Here is a 21075-nt window from a genome sequence, read left to right as displayed (position 1 = left end):
AAAGAAAGAAAGAAAGAAAGAAAGAAAGGAAGGAAGAAAGAAAGGAAGGAAAAAAAGAAAAGAGAGGAGCAAGGAAAGGGAAAACCTTCTGAGGTACCTGTAATTCACATGACACCCCAGTGACCCTTTTAACAAAAACTGGAGGACTTCAGCTCCTTTCCAAGCTAAGGAACAAACCAGGCTGGATTCAAGAGGCTGATTTTGATGGTGGAATCCAAGATGACCATTGGGTGGTGTTGATACATATTTGATCTCCTAAAGGAGGGATCAGTGAGTCATCTTAATATCTGACCATTAGAGAAAACTTCAGGACTGGCCAGCAATCTAGGACATCAAAGCAGTTTCCTCAAGGGACCCATAAACATGGCGGCTTGGGATCCCTTCTGCTACCAATATGGTGGCCTTCCACCCACCCAGGCTTTCAAGGAGGAAGAGCACATCCCTCTCTGATCAGGAACTTCGAAATGGCCCATAACCTGAATCTGGTCCAGTAAGTGTTGGGAATTTCTGACAGCAGGTGAGGGCCCTGCCCTGGGTTACACCATAGAGCAGAAGTTTGCTGCTCGGAATTCACTGCTGGTTTATTTTATAGCCAAGGAGTCATTCCAAACTTGGGAATAATTCTTTTAGGAATGCATTCCAAATTCCACCAGTCTCGTTCTTATGATACCCCTTTTCCATCTCTTCCAAATAAATGAGTGATTGTAACTCTCCACACTTTATATGGCAAAGACATGCCTTGTGCTCCAGCCAAGTGCATGATTTTCCCAATTTCTTTTCTGTTGATTTTATGAAAGGCTTTCAGCTCAGCCTTAAGCTGTTGATCTTGTGGCTTCTTTCCAGGACAGGCCTTGGCTTAGCCTCCTTATTTCCTACATGCAAGGCTGTGTGCTATGCACAACTGTATACCACTCAGTATAGGACTAGAACTTTACATCCTGGCAAAAATTTCAGAAAGGGCTCTTTTCATTCAATTTAATAAACATTCATTAGATGCCTACTATTTGCCAGGCACTCTGGATGTCTAATTGCAAAATAAGCCCTTCTCCAGTAAAGAGTCAAAGAGGGTCCGGTTGTGAGCTCCCCTGAAAAGAAGGGGCTTCTGCTACATTTGGGTGCACATAAAATGGACCCTTACCTCTGTGGTAGGACCTTAGAGGGATTGTGGGGTTGGCCGAGACTTCCTACCAAGAATATCTCCTCTGTCCATGACACCCCTGCTTCCCCCAGTGCTGGGTCACTCATCCCCATCTTGTAATTTCCTTTTAGAAACTGCAATATTGTATATAGACTAGTCTCCCAAATGATCACAGGGGAGACGTGTAATTAGAAATCTTGAACCCTTGAACTACATTACTTAGCACCTCACTCTCCTCCTGTCATTACGTACTGATGTAGGCAGGATATAAATTCTCCCTTTTTCCACCTAGCTTCCTCTTTCCTCGGCTGACTCCATGGCAGGGTGACCTAGAGTATAATCCTTCCCACAGAGAGGCCAGAGGAGGCAAGGGAGAGGCAATGAACCCAGGACAGACTTGACCTCCTTGTCATTTTTGCCTAGTCTTGACTTCAGGGGGAAGGGAATAAGCCTTTGTTTGGCACCTCCTCTATGCCAGCCGCTGTCCTAAACAGTTTTTTAAAATATCATCTCATTTGTTCCTCACAGCAATACTGGGGAGTAGATGCTATGATGGTGCCCATTTTAAAGTTGAGGAAACTGAGGCAAATGGAGGTTAAGTGCCCAGAGTCACAGAGCAATTTGTCTTAGGGCATATTTGAACTGGTACTCCTGACTCCAAGTTCAGGTTCTATCCCCTGTGCTTCCTGCATGCTTCCTAATTAATGATAATAGCTTAGTCATGTTGCACTTTTGCATTTACGATGCTTTGTGCAAACACTAGTTTCAAATCTTGCCTCTGATCTTATTACCTGTTGTTGCTGTTCAGTCAATGTCTGACTCTTTGTGACCCCATTTGTGGGCTTTCTTGGAGTGGTTGATCATTTCCTTCTCTAGCTCATGTTACAGATGAGGAAACTGAGGCAAGCAGTGTGAAAGGACTTGCCCAGGGTCACACAGCTGGTGTCTGAAGCCAGATTTGAACTAAGGAAGATGAGTCTTCCTGACTCCTGGTCCTGTGCCACCTAAGCACTCTGCATAGTGAACAGAGTGTTGAAACATCAAATAATCTAGTCAATGTACTGAATAGAATAACTGACAACAACACAGAACTAAGGTGTGGTTCTTATCATTTGTGGTATGTACTGAAGAGAGGTCTTATTTTTGACATAAAAAGTAAGGTTAGGGGCAGCTCAGTAGAATAGAGAGCCAGGCCTAGACATAGCGGGTGCTGGGTTCAAATCCTAAGTGATTAAGAAATCATTAATAAGCACCTAAAGGGACAGCTGGGTGACTCAGGGGATAGAGTGTTAGAACTAGAGACAGGAAGTCTTGGGTTCAAATGTGACCTCAGATACTTCCCAGCTGTGTGACCCTGGGCAAGTCACTTGACCCCCATTGCACAGCCCTTACTACGCTTCTACCTTGAATCCAATACACAGTATTAATTCTAGATGGAAGGGAAGGATTGTTGTTTTTTAGTAAGATTCTTTTTTAAAATTTGTGGCACTTACAAAAATGAACAATATGGAAAGATGTTTTGTATGTGCAAAATCCAGATCAAATTGCCTGGGAGGAGATAAGGAGATTAGGTTGATCATATAATTTAGGAAAACTTGTGTGGAAAAATCAATATTGGGTGTAACTGATAAAAAATCTTTTGTAAATATTCGAAATAAAATAAGTAGGAAAGCCTTGTCCCTCCTCCCCCCTGAAACACAGATGCTTACTCTGAGAGCAGCCTTCAAGAAGAATCATTTTGCCCCACCCTGGTGTCTTCTGGGGGTTCTCCTAGAAACAGTTTTGGAACATTTCTTTAACTCAGCCCATTTGCCTGGAAAGAAAACGAGAGAAGGAAAAATCAGTGGAAGGAGAACAGGAGCACCTACCAAAGTCCAGAATGACTCCTTGGGGAGGGCTGATATGAAAAGGAGGTATATAGTGGGCAGGAGAAGAGGGGGAAGGAAAAGGAGTTCTGAACCAATTAGGAGCATTCCCCTTGCCAACCCAAGAGACCCTTTTGGTGAAAGAATGGGCTGGGGGACCCAAGTGTAAGCAGCAACAGTTTAATTAGGTCGGAGGCACTCCATTCCCTGGAGGCAGGAAAGACCTGTAAAACTGTCAACTGAGGCTCCAAGTATAATCCCTCCACTGTCCAGCAACAGCTCAACACTTGGCATCATCCTCTGGGCAGCAGCCAAACATTTGGAAACAGGCTAGACTGAAGGAGTGGTAGCAGCAAAAAGGACCCATGATGCCTGCCAGAAGCAGAGCCCAGAGGCTCTGGAGGACCAGGGGAAGAGCAAAAAGGTCCAGCGTTCTCCTATGGAGAGAGAGCCCCAGCCTTCTCTGCTGCTGGGGTCCCTTCCACAGTGTTACCCTAAGCATCGACACTGTAGAAGTCTCTCTGGGGAAAGAGTGGTCACCTAGAGTAGGAAGGAGGGGTACTTTCCCATCTAGGGGCCTCAAGGTAAGTCCCTTTCTTATTCTAGAAATAGTTTGGGTGTGGTTTAGTGCTTAGGGACTTCCTCATCTTTTTTATGCTCTCTGTCTCAATGACTTCATTAGCACCCATGGGTTCCTTTACCAATTTCCATACAGATGTTCCCAGATAGGTATGTCAAGCCCAGTCCCTCTCCTGAACTCCAGTCCTGAATGGCCAATTGCCTTTTGGACATTGTAAAGTGGCTGTCCTGGGGCACTTGGGTGGCTCAGAGGACAGAGAGCCATGCCTAGAGATAGGAAGTCTTGGGTTCAAAGATGACTTCAGACACTTCCTAGCTATGTGACCCTAGGCAAGTTCATCTGCTGGCTTTTGTGTTCTTTTTACAAATTTTAACGTTCTACTTATTCTAACTTTAAAAAAGAAATTGGTTTACACACACATATATAATATATATATATGCATATATATATATATATAGTATTAAAGTCCCTGTTAATTAAGATAATAATTAAAGGGACTTTAGGGGGAAGGGAAGAGAAAGAAAAAAGTGAGGGAGGGAAGAAGGGAAGGAACCAAACTAAATAACTCTTAACTTGGAAAACTTTCTTTTTCTTTTTAACCCTTACCCTTCCATCTTAGAATAAATAGTGTATATTGGTTCTAAGGCAGAAGAGTAGTAAGGGCTAGGTGATGAGGGTTAAGTGACTTACCCAGGGTCACTAGGAAGTATCTGAGGCCAAATTTGAGCCAAGCACCTCTTGTCCCTAGGTCTGGCTTTCAATTCACTGAGCCATCAAGCTGTGCTCCCCCACCCCCCATCAGATGACTTTCTAAAACATCCAAGTAGCCTCCAAAAGACAAAAAGGGTCCACCCTCTCGTTTTTTAAACCCCTTCTCTTCCATCTTAGAATCAATGCCGTGCATTGGTTCCAAGGCAGAAGAGTGGTAAGGGCTAGGCAATGGGGTTAAGTGACTTGCCCAGGGTCACACAGCTGGGAAGTATCTGCATCTCGTTTTTTATAGCTTGTTTCTAAAGAATATCTTATGTAGGGCTCTTTAACATGTAGATGTAGTCAGAGGCCAGCAGATCCTTTCTTCACCTGAGTTTGCTTCATTGTTTATCAGGCCAGCCAGTGACAAGAAAATTCCATGTATGTCTGCAGTTTGGGGTCTTTACATTCGCTCTCACATGTCTCTGGTAAAGCCACTGGTGTTTGGTCCAGTCAGTCCTGTTGTCTCAGTTGAAGGGATCAAGTTCTCCAAACATGGCCAGTCACAATTTCAGACTCTCCATTTTCACTTCTGTGGGATACTTTTTTCCTTCTCCAGAAATGACTGTCCTCAATTATGCCTGCAAGATCCCATTATCTCACTTCCCAGGGGAATTGCGTTAGCCTAGCCCCACCAGCGGAGGATACAAAGGAGCACTTTTTTCTCCTTTTTTAACGTCAATTCCACATTTCTCACAAATGTGAATTTTTCTACGTGTTCTCCCCCATTGCTGGGAGTCCCCTCTTTGAGAAAAAAAATGAGGTCATGCTCAATGTGCATTTTTCATTAAAGTGAATGCACTTTCCCATGCTTGCATCTGAAATCAGCATTGGGCTAAATAAACCATTAGCCAAAAGCACACCCACATACTTTGGACATTCTTCTGGCCAGAAAAAAAAAAAAACAACCCTCTGCACCAAAAGCATCTGTTCTGTGCAAAAGATTAATGGATAAAAAATGTGCGTTTAAGTCAGAAACCAAATAATGATCAAATAAGTCTTTTCCACACGCCCTTCTTCATCCCTGCTAGAAGGCATGACGAAGCCACTGTGTATGAAGCAAAACATGAAGCTTTATTCTCTCTCGAAATAGTTTGAATCCATAGAAGATAAAGCAGGGGAAAAATCCCAACTTCCAGACCTTCTGTCTTGTGTCCTGGGCATACAGGAACTTGCTAGAACTCTGGTTTTTGTTGTTTGTTACTATACTCAAAATCTAATATTTCATTTTGGATATGATCTTGCTTTCAAGGCTTCAGTCCTTCAATGGATCTTCTTTCTCACTAGCACGGACACTTCTTCAGCAATTCAGGATGCCACCCATCCATGCCTGCCCTCCACGTATCACTAGCATCCTCCCATAAACCCCTTTGGGCAATCCAACCAACATATTGATAGACTTAGTCGAAGTTGTCTGCTTGTCATCCCTCATTCCACCTTGGAGTCAGTCCACCATCTTTTCCAGGTTATCTATCTCTCTGGTGACATCTTTATGTCACTTCTATGTGCAGTCCTTCGTTGGTCGTTTGTACTTTAAAAAAAAATCTTTCCCTTCCATCTTAGAATCAATACTGTGTCTTGGTTCCAAGGTAGAAGAGTGGTAAGGGCTAATGCATTGCCCAGGATTCCACAGCTAGGAAGTGTCTAAGTCTGCATTTGAACCCAGCACCTCTCGTCTCTAGACTTAAAACTCAATCCACTGAGCCACCTAGCTGCCCAAGTCATTGGTTCTAAATTCTCCAGTGAAGATGGTACTCCCAGACTCACAGCCCTCCAGCATAACTAGGTAGAATATAAGCTCCTTGAGGACTGAGAGCTATTTGATTTTTTGCACTTGGTTCAACTCAACAACTACTCTGTAAAACTGGCTCAAAGTGTTTCCTGAGGCAGTGAGGGGTTAAGTGACTTACTCAGGGGATCACCCCATCAATATGTGTTGGACTTGAATCAAGGTCTTCTTGATCCCAAAGCAAGACCCCTCTCTAGGGGGCCACACTGTCTCTCTCAAGAATGGACCATAGTAGGAACTTCTTAAATAATTACTTGGTTGATTATGGTTTTTTAAAAAAGAGTAAACCCTTTATTGAGGGAGAACTTTAAGGTCAATAAAAGCACTGTAGACAAAAGCCCCCAAATATCTCCAAATCTCCCATAATTATGAAGCCTGATTTTTACCCCATGTGTTGGAGAGAGCAGATGGCCATCAGGAAACCCAGGAAAACCTGGGGGCTTAAGGGATCAGGAGCAGAAATCCCCCAGAAAGATCATCTGTTCTACAAAGCTCTAGTGGAATGGTAGATAGAGGGCTGAACCTTAAATCAGGTAGACTTGAATTAACTCCACCCCCCCATTCCAGACACTTAATAGCTGTGTGACCCTGGGCAAGTCACTCTTCATCTGATTCAATTTCCTCATCCGTAAAATGGAGGCAATGAAATATTTGTAAAGGATTTGTAAAGACCTTAAAGTGCTTTTAAACTTATTTATTAATTGTATTATGACAATGGTGGTTATTCTTATGATCAAACAGGATAGCGGGCATTGGGCTTAGCTCACCCCTCTGCACAAAGAGGGGAATAGAGATCCTAAGGAGCCATGACTAAAAATGGACAGAGGAGACATTAACCCAACTGACCAACTGAGGAATGGAGTTTAGTGCTTTGCTGCTCCATAGTGAGATCCTCTCTCCACCCCAGTGGATTAGTACTGAAGCCCCAAATGGATTTATAAAGACATTTCCTCTGTAAGTCATTCCCTGATCTTGGAGGTATAAGAAGGCTCCCAATCAAAACAACCTTTCTCAATGCCAAGTTCACACATAGCACCATAGAACTGGAAAGGACCTCCAGGTCATCTAACCCAACTTCCTCATTTAACAGATGAGGAAACTGAGGTCCAGAAAAGCAAAGTTATTTCCACAAGGTAGATAGTAAAGGGAAGAACTGGGGTTCCAACCCAAGTAGCCTGACTCCAAAGCTGGCCCCATTTCCTCTGGACAGTTATCCCTTCCACAGTGCAATAAAATTCAATGGGAATCTTTGGGGAATTTCATGAAAGCCTCAAACAACACACAAAGGCGAGCAGGTGACATAGAAAAATTGTAGAAACTCAGACATGCCTACTTAGCCCAAAATTTACAATAAATACCCCACAAAATAAAAAAATCAGACTTCTCTGATACAAAGAGAGGGCCAAAAAGCTTTCCACAGGGTCTTAGGGCCCTAACACCTCCACTCTCATGTGGAAGGGATAACTGTCCTAGGATATTGATAGTGGAACCTGGATGGATTTTTTGTTTGCTGTAATTTTTATTCGGAATAGCATCCAGATGACCTCAGATATTTCCCAGCTGTGTGACCCTAGACAAGTCACTTGACCCCCAGTGCCTAGCCCTTATGGCTCTTCTGCCTTAGAACCAATACACAGTATAAATTCCAGGATGGAAGGTCAGGGTTTTGTTTTGTTTTTTTTAATGGCATCCAGAGCAGATCTTTGCATACAGTACAATGGTAGCTGAATTTAACTGAATAACAAGTGAACTGATGTGAGAACCAGAGGGGTGTCAGGACCACTTGGTGAAGTGGGAAGAGTAACTGCGGGGGTGTGGCCTTGGGAAAGCCCCTTTGCTCCCCTGGCTTTTTCTGTAAAATAAGGGAATACGGACTAGACCCCCAAAGGCTCCTCCATCTCTATCCGAGTCTATGAGTGGCCTTTCCTCCTTAAAAACAATTCTTTAAGCCCTTCCACGGGTCAGGGACTCTGCTAAGCCCTGGGCATCCAAAGAAAGGCAAACGATCGTTAAGGGCCCCTGCCCTCAACAGTCTCCCATTCTGGGAAAGCCTACACTAGGAGAGTAGTCCGTGCAGACGGACCGCAATCTGAGCCAGGGAGGCAACGCAGAGCCGGGCGAGATCTCTTGTGCGAAGTGGGTGGGGCTGGAGCCAAGGAAGCCAAGACGTGGAGGTGGGGGTGCGGAGGGCGGCTCTGTTCTCTGTGTGGAGAAAACCTTCCCCTGGTTGCCAGTCCCATGCTTCCTTCACACCGGCTCCGGGGAGCCCGAGCAGAATCCTCTGGCCGCCAGCCTCCGCCTTTGTTTTCAGCTAATGAAGCCAGTCCAAAGCGCTGTCCCACAGCATCCCCTTCTGGCAAATGCGCGCATGGCAGAAGCACGTCGAACCCTTCCACAGACCTCTCAATGAATGAAGTGGAGAAATGGGAATTTTAACCCCTCATTTTGAAAGGCGTCTAGGGTCAGGAGCTCCGGTCAGCGGGACTCAATGAATTCTCTTCGAGTTAATTTCAAAGCGGAATAGCACCAAATTCCAATATTCCCAACTGAACTTCCCCATCGACGTTAGCTCTTTCCTAGGTGGGATTTTTCTCTTTTCTTTTTTCAACCCTCACCTTCCATCTTGGAATCAATACAGTCTATTGGTTCCAAGGCAGAAAAGCAGGAAGGACTAGATAATAGAGTTGTGACTTGTCCAGGGTCACACAGCTAGGAAGTATCTGGCATCATATTGGAACCCAGGTCCTGTGTGAGATTTTTTTTTTCTACTACCATCTGATCTTAGAAAAGTTTAGAGCTCAGGGGGTCATAGAACCTGGATCTGGAAGGAACCTCAGAGGCCATTTGGTTCAAGCCCTTCATTTTGCATTGAAAGAAACAGAAGCCCATAGAGATGAAGCAACACCCCAAGAATTATTTGTTTAAAACCCTTATATTCTGTCCTAGTAACACACTCTAAGACAGAAGGACAATGGGTAGGCAAATGGGATTAAGTGACTTGCCCAGAATCACTCAATTAGGAATTATCTGTAGCCTGATTTGAACCCAGGTCCTCTCCACTCCAAATTTAGCACCCTATCCACTGAACCACTTAGCCATCCCTACCTCAAGAACTCCTTTTTAAAAAAATCTGTACCTTATATCTTGGAATCAATACTAAATTTGGTTCTACTGCTGAAGAATGGTAAGGGCTAAGCAGTGGGGGTTACGTGATTTGTCCAGGGTCACACAGCTAGGAAGTGTCTACCTATCTGCCCCCTGCCCCCAAAACTCTAACCAAAGTCCTCTTTGGTTAGATTAGACATAGTGCTAGGGTAATTGGGATTCCTCCCAATTATTCCTTATTATTATATTATATTTATTATTATATTATTATATTATATATATATTATATATATTATAATATTATTATTATATTATATTATATATTCCTCCCCAAATAGCTAGCCTCATTTACATCTCCACAGATACCCCTCTGTGAGATCCCTAATAAGTAATCATTCAGACTCTGCTTTAAAATAGTGGCTTCCCAATGATTTCTAGGATCCAAGATCCCTTCCAGTTGCTTTAGTGGTTTCCAATTCTTCATCACCTCATCTCAAGGTTTCTTGGCAAAGATACTGGACTGCTTTGCCATTTTCTTCTCTAACTCCTATGACAGATGAGGAAACTGAGGCCAACAGGGTGAAGTGACTTGCCCAGAGACACACAGCAATAAGTGTCTGAGATCAGTTTTAAGCTCAGGAAAGCTGAATCTTCCAGACTCCAAGCACATGTATCACCTAGCTGCTCGTTGGGCTTCTTAATAAACATTTTTCTGTCCAGATCTTTTATTTCATTGGTATACCGCAGGAACTCCCAATGAGGAACTCCATTTATGAATTAAGGCCAACACCTTTTCTGTAACTTGTAGTCTTAGAGAGCTGCCAAGAAAACTAAAAGGTTTAATGACTCTCCCAATTTGGGCCACTCAGCTAATCTGTGTCAGAGGAGAAGAAACCCAGGTTTTCCTGGTTCAAGCTGCTCCATTAACCAGCCAAACTCCCTCTGTTTTTAAGAAACCAAGCTGTCAAAGAATGGAGGTTTGGGCTACTAGATGGCATCATAGTGCACACAGTGCTTGGTCTGAAGTCAGGAAGACTCGTTTTCATGAGTTCAGATCCTACCTCACTTACTAGCTGTGTGACCCTGGGCAAATCACTTTACCTAGTTTGCCTCAGTTTCCTCATGTGTAAAATGAGTTAGAGAAGGAAATGGCAAACTAGTCATGTGACTGTAAGCAGTCACTTCACCCTGTTTGCCTCAATTTCCTCATCTGTAAAGTGAGCTGGAGAAGGAAATGGAAAACCATTCCAGTATCTTTGTCAAGAAAATCCCAAATGGGATCACAAAGAGTCAGACAGAGCTGAAAAACATCTAAACAACAAAAAGAAGCCAAAACCACCACCACCCCTCACCTCCTTTCCAATGGGACTAAACAGAGCAAATCTAACCGAAAGTCAGCATAGCAATAGAGAATGGGGCACTGGACTTGGAGTCCAAAGACTCAAATGCATTGCTTTAGGAACTGGGGATATTCCTAGAGACATATGGAGCCTCTGTAGATCATATTTCATTCTTCAATGCTGCATGTCCCAGGACAACCCATTTAAATGATCTGGGCCTTTATTTCCTCATCTGTAAAATGAAGAGGTTAGACCTGCTGGCTGCCTTTATTAGGCCCTTTTTACTTCTAAACTCTGTGATCCTTCCCCTCCCCAGGTACCAACTCTTCAAATACCTGAAAAACCCATCACATTCTCCTTCAGTCTTCTCCAGGAATATCCCTAGTCACTTATATATATACACATACAGGTATATCTAATATGGTCTTCAGTACTCTTTCCCAGTCCTAGAAGAGTGGTGCTTTATTATGAAATCCATTATTCATTAATTAGAGTATTATTTAATTACTTATATAATTTAAAGAAATATTATTCATTATAAATATATTGTATATTTTATAATTTATATGCTATATAAGTAATGTTATACATTATGTTGGAAGTTTATTATCTATTTATATTTGTGTGTATTATAAATTCAAATAAAATTATTATTAAATAATCATATTCACTAATTCAATATATTTATATTATATTATATATTCATCATATTCTATATAAATTAAATTCTATGTTATATTAAATATAAATATTATATTATATATTATAGCATAATAGTATAGATATATTTATAGATTTTATTGTATGATTATTTCATATTACATCATGTTATATAGTATGTTTATTATGAATTGATAAATATTGATATTGATTATAAATAAAAATAATATGGTTACTAATGAACAACTGGTTATGTTGATTAATTTGATACCTATTTATAATTTTCATATTTATGTAAATTTTATATTATCTGTTTATGTACCATATGTGTAGTAATAACTATATATAATATCAATTAAATGATTGACTATTCCTTAAACTATTCTATTCATTAATTCACTGGGTATCGACCCAATGAATTGAATGGAAATTACAGTTATCCAACCATTTCCTCACCCATGAGCCCACAAACTCTTCCAAAACTTGCAGCTCTCCATCTTCCCCAAACCGCCTGGTAACTGGAGCTGTTATTTCCAGGAGAGAATCACTGATTCCTTTTGTTCGGGGTAGGAAAAGGCACAGCTGTAAAAAGGATTCTCGGGTGGGATTTTGCCGCAGCTGGAGAGGGAGGAGATGAAGCCATGATTTGTAGCCAACGGAACAAGTGTTTATGATAATTTAGGCATGGGAGGAAATCACTTGCAAGCTTCTTTCAACTTGCTTTGCCCACATTGTGGATTGTCCATGTGTTGTTTGTGTGAGGAGTAGAAATCCCCGCGTTCTTTTATTAAGCATAAAATGAAAAGAAGTCCAGCATTCACAGTCAAACATGTTGAAACAGGAACTGACAAGATGACATGGTTTTTTCAATATCTTTTGATGCTAGCCTTCGATCCGGAGTTCCTCTGTGTCTGTTTAGGGCAGGCTCTCCTGGCTAATCCATCTCCGCCATGTCCTGGAGGGAGAGACAAACTGTCATAACCAAGCATCCAGATGGGATAGGAGGAGGTCAGCCCACAGTGGGGACAGGAGCAGATGTCCAGTAGGTAGGCAAGGGCCAGGTGTCAGAAAGGGCCAGGAAGCAGCACCCAAGGATAGCCACAGAAAGACAAAGCTGGGGGTCTAGATCTGTGTACAGCTAGGGAAAGGGATGGTTTGGGGTTTGGCCAAAGAGCCAAACCAAGTCTTATAACTAGATTCTACATTCAGACAGAGGTGATACAAGAAAGTAAGCAGCAGAGGAGGTCCAGTAGGAGGTCTTGGGGATCTTCTTGGTTCAAAGACCTGTGTGGTTCAGAGAAAAGAAGCCTGGGGTTCCAAGGTTGGGACAAGATGGACTCCTCTTGAATTACGTTGGTCCCTTCTAGTCCCCTGTATAAAGATAATATTGACCTTAGATTCTGGAGTGGGGTTTAATGTAAGTTCATTGACAGTGTTGTTGTCCAGTGGTTTTCAGTCAAGTGTCTGACCACTTGTGACCCCATTGGGGGGGTTTGTTTTGTTTTTTTGCAAAGACACTGGAGTGATTTGTCATTTCTTCTTTTCCAGCTCATTTTAGAGATGAGGAAACTGAGGCCATTAGGCTTACGTGACTTGCACAGGGTCATACAGCTAGGAAGACTCTGAGATCAGATTTGAACTCGGGCCCTCCCAACTCTAATCCAGGCATTCTATTCACTGTGCTACCTAGTTGCCCTAGCTGAGAGTAGGGATCATTGAATTCTTCATACTTGTAGCTCTAGTGCAGGCTGGCACATAGCAGGTGCTCAACCAATATTTGTGGGATGATTTTTGCCATACTTCTTCCATCTGCAATCTATTGGGGACCTATTATGTGCAGAATTCTGTACCAGGTCCTAGAACTAAAAAGATAAAAAATGGCATAGATCCTGACCTCAGGTGGGTTATAATCTACTAAAGAACACATTTGTGTACACAAATATATGCATTTAGAGTCAGAAAAGAGATTCCGAATGCTCTAAGAAAATAAGAAGATGGAGAAATACTTTTGTAGAAGGGGGGAGTGAAAGGTTGGGCATGCAATCAGGAAATCTTCATGGAGGAATTCATCTCTTTAATCCCAATATTCTTCTGATAATCCTATATGACTATAGAAGATTCTCTATTTTTCATCTTTTTAAATTAATTTATTTACCCAAAGTATTACAACTAGTGAGCAGCAAAACAACTAGGAAGCATAACACACATATTTATTACCTAGATGGGGAGAAAATATCCAATACATGGAAAGAAAGAAAAACCTACTTCTGAGTTAACACCAAATTCCACCAAACACCAAAAATCGTAAACAGGGAGGATTAATCCAAGAGGACCCCCTGAAGACGAGAGCTGTGCTGGCTTTGGAAGTGGGATGGAATGTGTCTCATTGGGAGGAAGGCAGATGCCTGTTAGCTTTTCTGGGTGGAGGGAATGATGATGGAAAGCATGGAGGCTGGTATGATTGAGATGTGAGCCTGTGATGGGGAAGGGTGGCCAGGGGAGGAAGAAGGGACTGGCAAGATTTACTTAGCTCAAATCACTTTAATGGAGCAACCCAAGAGAAAGCTTCTGAGACCAGAGTCAAGTTGGGTAATTGGGCTTGGATTCGAAAAGCTGGCTCTAGGTACAAAGAGCTTTCACAACCATGATCCCAATGGAGCCTTCCCTATATCTCTCTTAGTTAAGCAGGTTGACCACCTTTCTTGGATAATTACACAGCTTCTGACGGGCCAGGGATCCATGATATGGTGGATCCACCACTGCCTCCAGAATCGGAGGACCTCAATCCCCATTCTAGCTCTGAAGTTTCCTCCCAGTGTGACTTACCATCCTGATCTGTAAAATGAAGGGATTGGGTTAAAGGGCCCCTTGAGAGGTCCTTTCCTGCCCTAGATCTATGATCCTCTGGTATATATGTCCATAATCACATCACTAGTTAATGATACAAGATCATAGTCATAGTCTAGAGCTCATTCCATAAAACCACTCTTTTTTTTTTAAACCCCTATCTTCCGTCTTGGAGTCAATACTGTGTATTGGTTCCAAGGCAGAAGAGTGATAAGGGCTAGGCAATGGGGGTCAAGTGACTTGCCCAGGGTCACACAGCTGGGAAGTATCTTCAGATTTGAACCCAGGACCTCCCATCTCCACGGCTGGTTCTCAATCTACTGAGCTACCCAGCTTCCCCCCATAAAACCACTTTTACAGACAGTACCTTTACTAATGAATCATACAACATCAATGAAAGATAAATAAAGTATTAATTGCTTACCATGTGCCAGGCACTGTGCTAAGCCCTGGGGGTATAAATATGAGTAAATAAGATGGTCCAGGCCTCCAGGAGCTCACAGTCTAATGGGAGAAGACAACCCATAAAGAAAAGGAGTTTAGAGATGATCTGTTCACAGCTCAAGAGTCTCACCTTATTTCTCACAATTAATTAGTAGCAAGACTGGAATGACAATGCAGGTCAGCCAATTCCTTAGAGCTCTTTCCATTACACCCAAGCTTACAAAGAACTCTTCCTTCCATTTTGGATTTGTCCTTTCTCTAGATCTGAGACCTCAGGAAGAAAAAGACCAGGTCAGCAGACAAAAAGGCCAAGGAAACCTTTCTAATTTGCCTCTTCTTCCTGTGCAGAGAAATCAAACCACTAAATCGTTCTCACTTACAATCATACCGTCTCCTTAATAAACTTTAGTCACTCTGTTTCCTCTAGGCACAAGTAGAAACTCCTCCGTTTAGCCCTAACCTACCATTCCAGCCTTCTTGCCCATTTCTTTCCTCCACTTCTGGAACTTTGCTGCTCCCTATAACTAAAATGCCCTCCCTTCTCACCTCCACCTCTTGGCAGCCCTGTGAAAATCCGATCAAGCTCCATATTTTCCAGGGAGCCTTTCCTGTTTCCCACCTCCCAAATCACTTTGTCTCTCTGCATATATATTCATATATACAGGGGGGCCCCAAAACCTCAGTTTATTTTTAAACCTCGTAGACTAAAGCTATTATTTCAAGCTATTAGGCTTTAAAACTATGCCGCGATTTTTCAAACACCCTGTATTTTACATATATAAATATATATAAGGCAGACGAGCATCTGCTTTTCTAGTCTAGCTGGAAGGAATGATAAATGAAAGCACGTCGGCTGGGATGACTGAAATGTGTGCACCTTGCAGTGGGGGCACGGATATGTCTACATGTAGATGTGTATTTGCTTGGGGGGTATATCTTGTCTCCCTCTGTAAAACATAAGGTCAGATCTTTTAGGAAAGGCTTCTAACTTATCTCGGATACAAATAATACTCGAACAATCTGAAGTCATGCCCTAAGAGTGCATGCCTTTTGACCCAGCAATACCACCATTAGATATATTTCTTACGGTGATCAGAAAAAATGGGAAAGAACGTCTGTGTTCTAACATTTAGCGCAGCTGTTTTGGGGCAGCAAAGAGTTGGGAACTGAGGGGATGCCAGTCAATTAGGGAATGGCATATGACTGTGACTGAATATTGCTGCACCATGAGAAAGGATGAGCAGGCATTACCTGGGAACCCTAATGCAATTACAAAGTTTTAAAAGTATATCACCAGTGCTTTGCACAGTGCCTGGCACAGAGTAGTTGGCGTTCAGTTGGTGGATCAAGGAGCACTAAAGATCAATTTAGTGCCAGAATGCCCTGGGAGGTGGGAATGGATTAGGAATGGACTTTGGCACAGGAAAGCCTCACTACCTTCCTCAGAATAGTTGGCCTTGGACACCCACACATACACTCCCCTTTTGATACTTCCATGGACTCATAATCTCACAGTGATCCCAATGACATGGGCCATCCTTCCACCAATGGCTGCACTGAGACCAATTGAAGGGCTTTTAATTCTCTCATTAAAGTCCATTTTATTAGATTTTTCACCAACATTGTAGTTTGTCAAGATCTTTCTAAACCCTGACTGTCATCAAACACATTAGCTGCTGGTATTACTACCAGAATTTTATCACTTAAAAATTTGATAAGCCTGCTCCATATGGCTTCTTCCAAGTCATTAGCTAAAACATCAGACAGCACACTGCCAAGAGAGCATGATGACTTTTTTCTTTTAAACCCTTACCTTCCATCCTGGAGTCAATTCTGTGTATTGATGCCAAGGCAGAAGAGTGGTAAGGGCTAGGCAGTGGGAGTTAAGTGACTTCGTCCAGGGTCACCCAGCTGGGAAGTGTCTGAGGCCAGATTTGAACCTAGGACACACACACACACACACACACACACACACACACACACGTCTCTAGGCCTGGATATCAATCCACTGAGCTACCCAGCTAACCCCAACTTCTTTTTATAAGCAGGAAAAATGTATTTCAGAGAGGGAGAAAATGACTTGCCCAAATTCATGCAGAGGCACAGTTAGGACTTGGATCTAGAAGATCATATTTATCCAGACCTTGAGGGGCCCTCTAAAGTCATCTAGTACATACCCTTCATTTTATAAATGAGGAAACTGAGGCCCAGGGAAAGGAAGAGACTTTAACAGGGTGGGTCACAGGATCATCCAGAGGTAGGAGGTGGGATCTCAAAGGCCATCTAGTGCAAATCTCTTTCTTTATAGACCAGGAAACTGGAGCCCAAAGAGGTCCTCTTTCCACCATACCAAGAGGCCTTTCCTTCTTTGCCCAGTATGGATTCAGTCATTGGCTATTCTCTTAATTGATGAAGGTGGTGAGAAGCCAATTAGCAATGAGAACCCTAAGGGGTTTGAGTAGGGATAGAGAGCAGACTTTGAAAAGGGATAGAGAACAGACTTTGAAAAGTATATGATATATACTTCTTCTGCCTTGGAACCAATACATAACATTGATTCTAAGAAGGAAGAAAGGAATGGAGGAAAGAAAGGAGGGAGGGAGGAAAGGAAGAAGGGAGGAAAGAAAGAAAGAAAGAAAGAAAGAAAGAAAGAAAGAAAGAAAGAAAGAAAGAAAGAAAGAAAGAAAGAAAGAAAGAAAGAAAGAAAGAAAGAAAGAAAGAAAGAAAGAAAGAAAGAAAGAAAGAAAGAAAGAAAGAAAGAAAGAAAGAAAGAAAGAAAGAAAGGAAGGAAGGAAGGAAGGAAGGAAGGAAGGAAGGAAGGAAGGAAGGAAGGAAGGAAGGAAGGAAGGAAGGAAGGAAGGAAGGAAGGAAGGAAGGAAGGAAGGAAGGAAGGAAGGAAGGAAGGAAGGAAGGAAGGAAGGAAGGAAGGAAGGAAGGAAGGAAGGAAGGAAGGAAGGAAAGTGCATAGCATTAAAAGAAAGAAGAGATCCAAACAGAGAGGGACTAGAGATAATTTTTTAACCATTACTTTCCATCTCAGCAACAATTCTAAGATAGATGAGTGGCAAGGACTGGGCTATGGGAGTGAAGTGTCTTGCCCAGTCACAAAGCTAGGGTGTCTGAGAGCAGAGTTGAACTCCCAACTCCAGATCTGGCACTCCATCCACTGTGCTACCTAGCTGCCCTCTGACTAGAAACTGTAATGCCTACTTCCTTAAAATGACGTATTTCTGACCTTGTAGATCACTGTCTTGCCTCTGAGTCATCCCTAGTCCTTGAAATTATAGAAAATCTATGCCACGTGTTAGCTAAGTGACACTCAGTTTCTTCATCCCTAAAATAACAGGTCGGGATGACCTGGGCTCCAAAGTCCTTTCCCACTCAATTATTCTAAGAAGCACTCGGAGCCCGTTGTATTTTTTTAAAGATTTCTCGCTTTCCTGGAGCCTCACTGTCCACACCCAATTAACACCAGAGCCATACTCAAGCTGGTGACAATCAAGGTGAAACTAAACTTCTTGGGACAGCGAGATGGGTGTGACTCCATCCAAACCCCGCCTCACAGGCTGAGCCTTGACCTACAGCCAGACTGATGGCTGATGGCCAGGGCTCCAGGCACGCTACCACTACTTGGCTCAGCGAGTTCCGTTCCATGGCTGCTGCCCAGTCCCAGTAATGAATGCCCTCATTACCGAATTTCCTGGAAACTAACTTCCAAGAAAAGCCACTAGAGGTCACTTTACCCTCGAAGTCGAAATAGCCTGCCACGTGCATTAGATGGATGTTTACAGAAATCGGGGGGGGGGGGGGGGGGGGGGGGCGCGGAGAAACCCGTAGAAAGCCCGTTGAGTCAGGCCTGTTGCTTCATTTCCCGGGAAATGTACTAGCGGTTAATAGGGTCAGCCCTTTCTCTGCCTCCCAATCTTTCTGGATTCTTATAAAGTGTGGATGAATCCAGCGCTGTTGGAGAATTCAAATTGTCTGTGTTGGCTGGGCAGAAATCCTCCGCGAACTCCCGGGGGTGGGGTCCCCTCCTACTCCCCCCACCATGGAGGGAGGGCTAACAAGTGGAGCTGGCCTCTTACGACCCGTTAAGACAGGAGTTTCCAATTTCGGAAAGAACAGGAGTAAAAGGCTTAAATAGAAAGAGGGACCCGAAAGACTTATCTAGTGGGAAATAACACAAACATGGAAGACCGAGAGCCTTACCCCCAGGGTAATTAAAGTAATTAAAGGATAGGAACAGTTTTCAAGGGGTGAACTGCAAACCAGAATTTGCCACATGAAAGAAATGATCCAAATTGTAAATAATCTTAAAAATTCAAATAAACAAAAACTTTTAGGCTTAAGTAGCCGTTTCTTAGCTTTGGCTAATCAATTTGTCTCAGTGGGACTCAGTTTCCTCATCTGTAAAATGAAGGGGTGAGGGGGACAAGCCCTGGGAATACAGTCAGGCAAAAGATGGGACCTCTGCCCTCCAGCAACTAAGAATCTAATGGGAGAGAGAACATAGAAACAAAATATTTTTGTTATTCAGTTGTTTTTCAGTTGCATCTGACTCTTCATGGCTCCATCCCGGCAAAAATGTATTAGGATGGTTTGTCATTTCCTTCTCCAGCTCATTTGACAGATGAGAACACTGAGGCAAACAGGGTTAAGTGACTTGCCCAGGGTCACACAACTAGGAAGTATCTGAGGCCAGATTTTGAACTCAGAAAGATGAATCTTCCTGACTCCAGTCCTGGCACCACTTAAGTATAAACAGAATAATTTGGATACCCAATAATATCCAAGAGGAGACACTAGGAGAACTAGGAAAATCTGTGTCCAAATCCTCCTTGAGACCAGAATCTGGTTTGGGATTTTTTGCGGAGAGGGTTCTTTGTTTATCTGTCTTTCTTTGGATCCCCAGTGAGCTAATTCCCTGGGTCAGCAATAGAAACAACCTGGGTTTTTCTGTAATCCCAAGAACTGGGGATGACTCTGGGGGCAAGACAGTGCTACAGAAGACCAGCGTTAGGCAAGATTTGTGAAGCAGGTAATCAGTTTGTCTGTGGTCCCCCTCTATTTGGATTTCTTCTTTCTTTTAGGAACATAAATTTTACTAAAATATAAACATTGTGGGAGCAGCTGGGTGGCCGAGTGGATTGAGAGCCAGGCCCAGAGACAGGAGGTCCTGGGTTCAAATGAGACCTCAGACACTTCCTAGCTGTGTGACCCTGGGCAAGTCACTGGACCCCCACTGCCTAGCCCTTACCACTCTTCTGCTTTTAAACCAATACTTAGCATCCATTCTAAAAGGGAAGAGTTTGATTGTTTTTTTTTTTTAAAGAGAGAAGGTGGAGTCCCATATTAGCAAAGGAAATTCCTCCCCATGCTCTATAAACAAGTGAAGTCAGAGGTCCCTCAAATAAATTAAAGGAAGAATCTGGACCGAACAATGGCCCATCACCTATATGATCTCATTTGGCCATAGCACAAGTCCTGTGAGGTAGCTGTGAGCATAATCTCCATTTTACAAAGGAACCCAAATTAAAAGTGACACACACACACCCCCAGGGCAGCTAAGTGGCTCCGTGGATTGAGTCAAGAGAAGGGAGGCCCTGGGTTCAAATTTGGCCTCAGACACTTCCGAGCTGTGTGACCCTGGGCAAGTCATTACCACTGTTCTGCCTTAAAACCAATACACAGTATTGATTCTAAGACGGAAGGTAACAGCTGGGTTTGTTGGGGGGGGGGGGCGGGGGGGGTGTTAAGTGACTTGCCCAGGACACTGAACCCAGGTAAATTTCGAAGTAGATTTCAAAGGTCCCTGTTGCACATGCCAACTCGAACGCGGTACCATCTCTGAATTCCCGTCCACCCCTAAAGCCCAGGTTGTTAGAAACCTCGGGGTCAGCCCCGGCCATCTCCGGAGCCCCCCAGAAAGGCGGGAAAGGGAAATGGATATTAACCTGTAGGCATTAGCCCCGAAGGAAAAGCCCCAGCTCGAGTCTAGGGAGCGGGGTAAGGAGGGCATTTAGTTTCACTTTTGTGCGGTTGAATCCGCACCTCTCGGCGGAAGAATGTGAATGATAATGGCCCCTCCGGGAAGCCGAAAAACTGGAGCCTCGGGAACACAATAGGCAGGGGTGACCCCAGTGTTATGGAAATGACGGAGCAGCCAGCCCCGAGGCCGGATTACCCAAGGGGCCTGGCTTCTCCCCTCTCTCTCCCACCGAGAGGGCACAATGACTGGACAATCCCATTGTGTCGCCGGCATTCCAACCCGCCCCCCGCCCGCCGCCCGCCCCAAAGGTGAATGCCGGAGGTAAAGCGGCCTGCGCTGGGGCGGAGGATTGACCATTCAGATCCTGGAAGAGATCCCTTTAGGAAATCCGAATTTGGTCCTTGTTCCTCCATGGCGGGAAGATTTTCCATTTGCATTTGGGAGTTGGGCTTCCGAGCATTTGGGAAATAAAAGCTGTTTTCCCCTCCGGGGAGTGCCGTTTCGTTATCCCCGATAGCTCTGGTGCTACCTTCTGGACTGTCCAGCTAGACTGGAAAACTATCCCTCC

The 21075-nt window shown here is 43.5% G+C and overlaps 1 long non-coding RNA gene across 1 annotated transcript in view; it reads right to left on the bottom strand.

Annotated features, from left to right (window-relative positions):
• Positions 1–20736, bottom strand: part of LOC103103971 (uncharacterized) — an 82374-nt gene extending 61638 nt beyond the window's left edge. The window contains exons 1-4 of the long non-coding RNA XR_008912112.1: positions 20473–20736; positions 14499–14578; positions 11684–12182; positions 2848–2951 (exon numbers count right to left, since the gene is read on the bottom strand). This is a non-coding gene — a long non-coding RNA (uncharacterized LOC103103971). The remainder of the gene's footprint in view (positions 1–2847; positions 2952–11683; positions 12183–14498; positions 14579–20472) is intronic.
• Between the last annotated feature and the right edge of the window lie 339 nt (positions 20737–21075).

Source organism: Monodelphis domestica, chromosome 5, assembly GCF_027887165.1.
Source record: "Monodelphis domestica isolate mMonDom1 chromosome 5, mMonDom1.pri, whole genome shotgun sequence".
Lineage (NCBI taxonomy): Eukaryota > Metazoa > Chordata > Mammalia > Didelphimorphia > Didelphidae > Monodelphis > Monodelphis domestica.
This window is presented reverse-complemented; position numbering and strand designations above follow the sequence as displayed.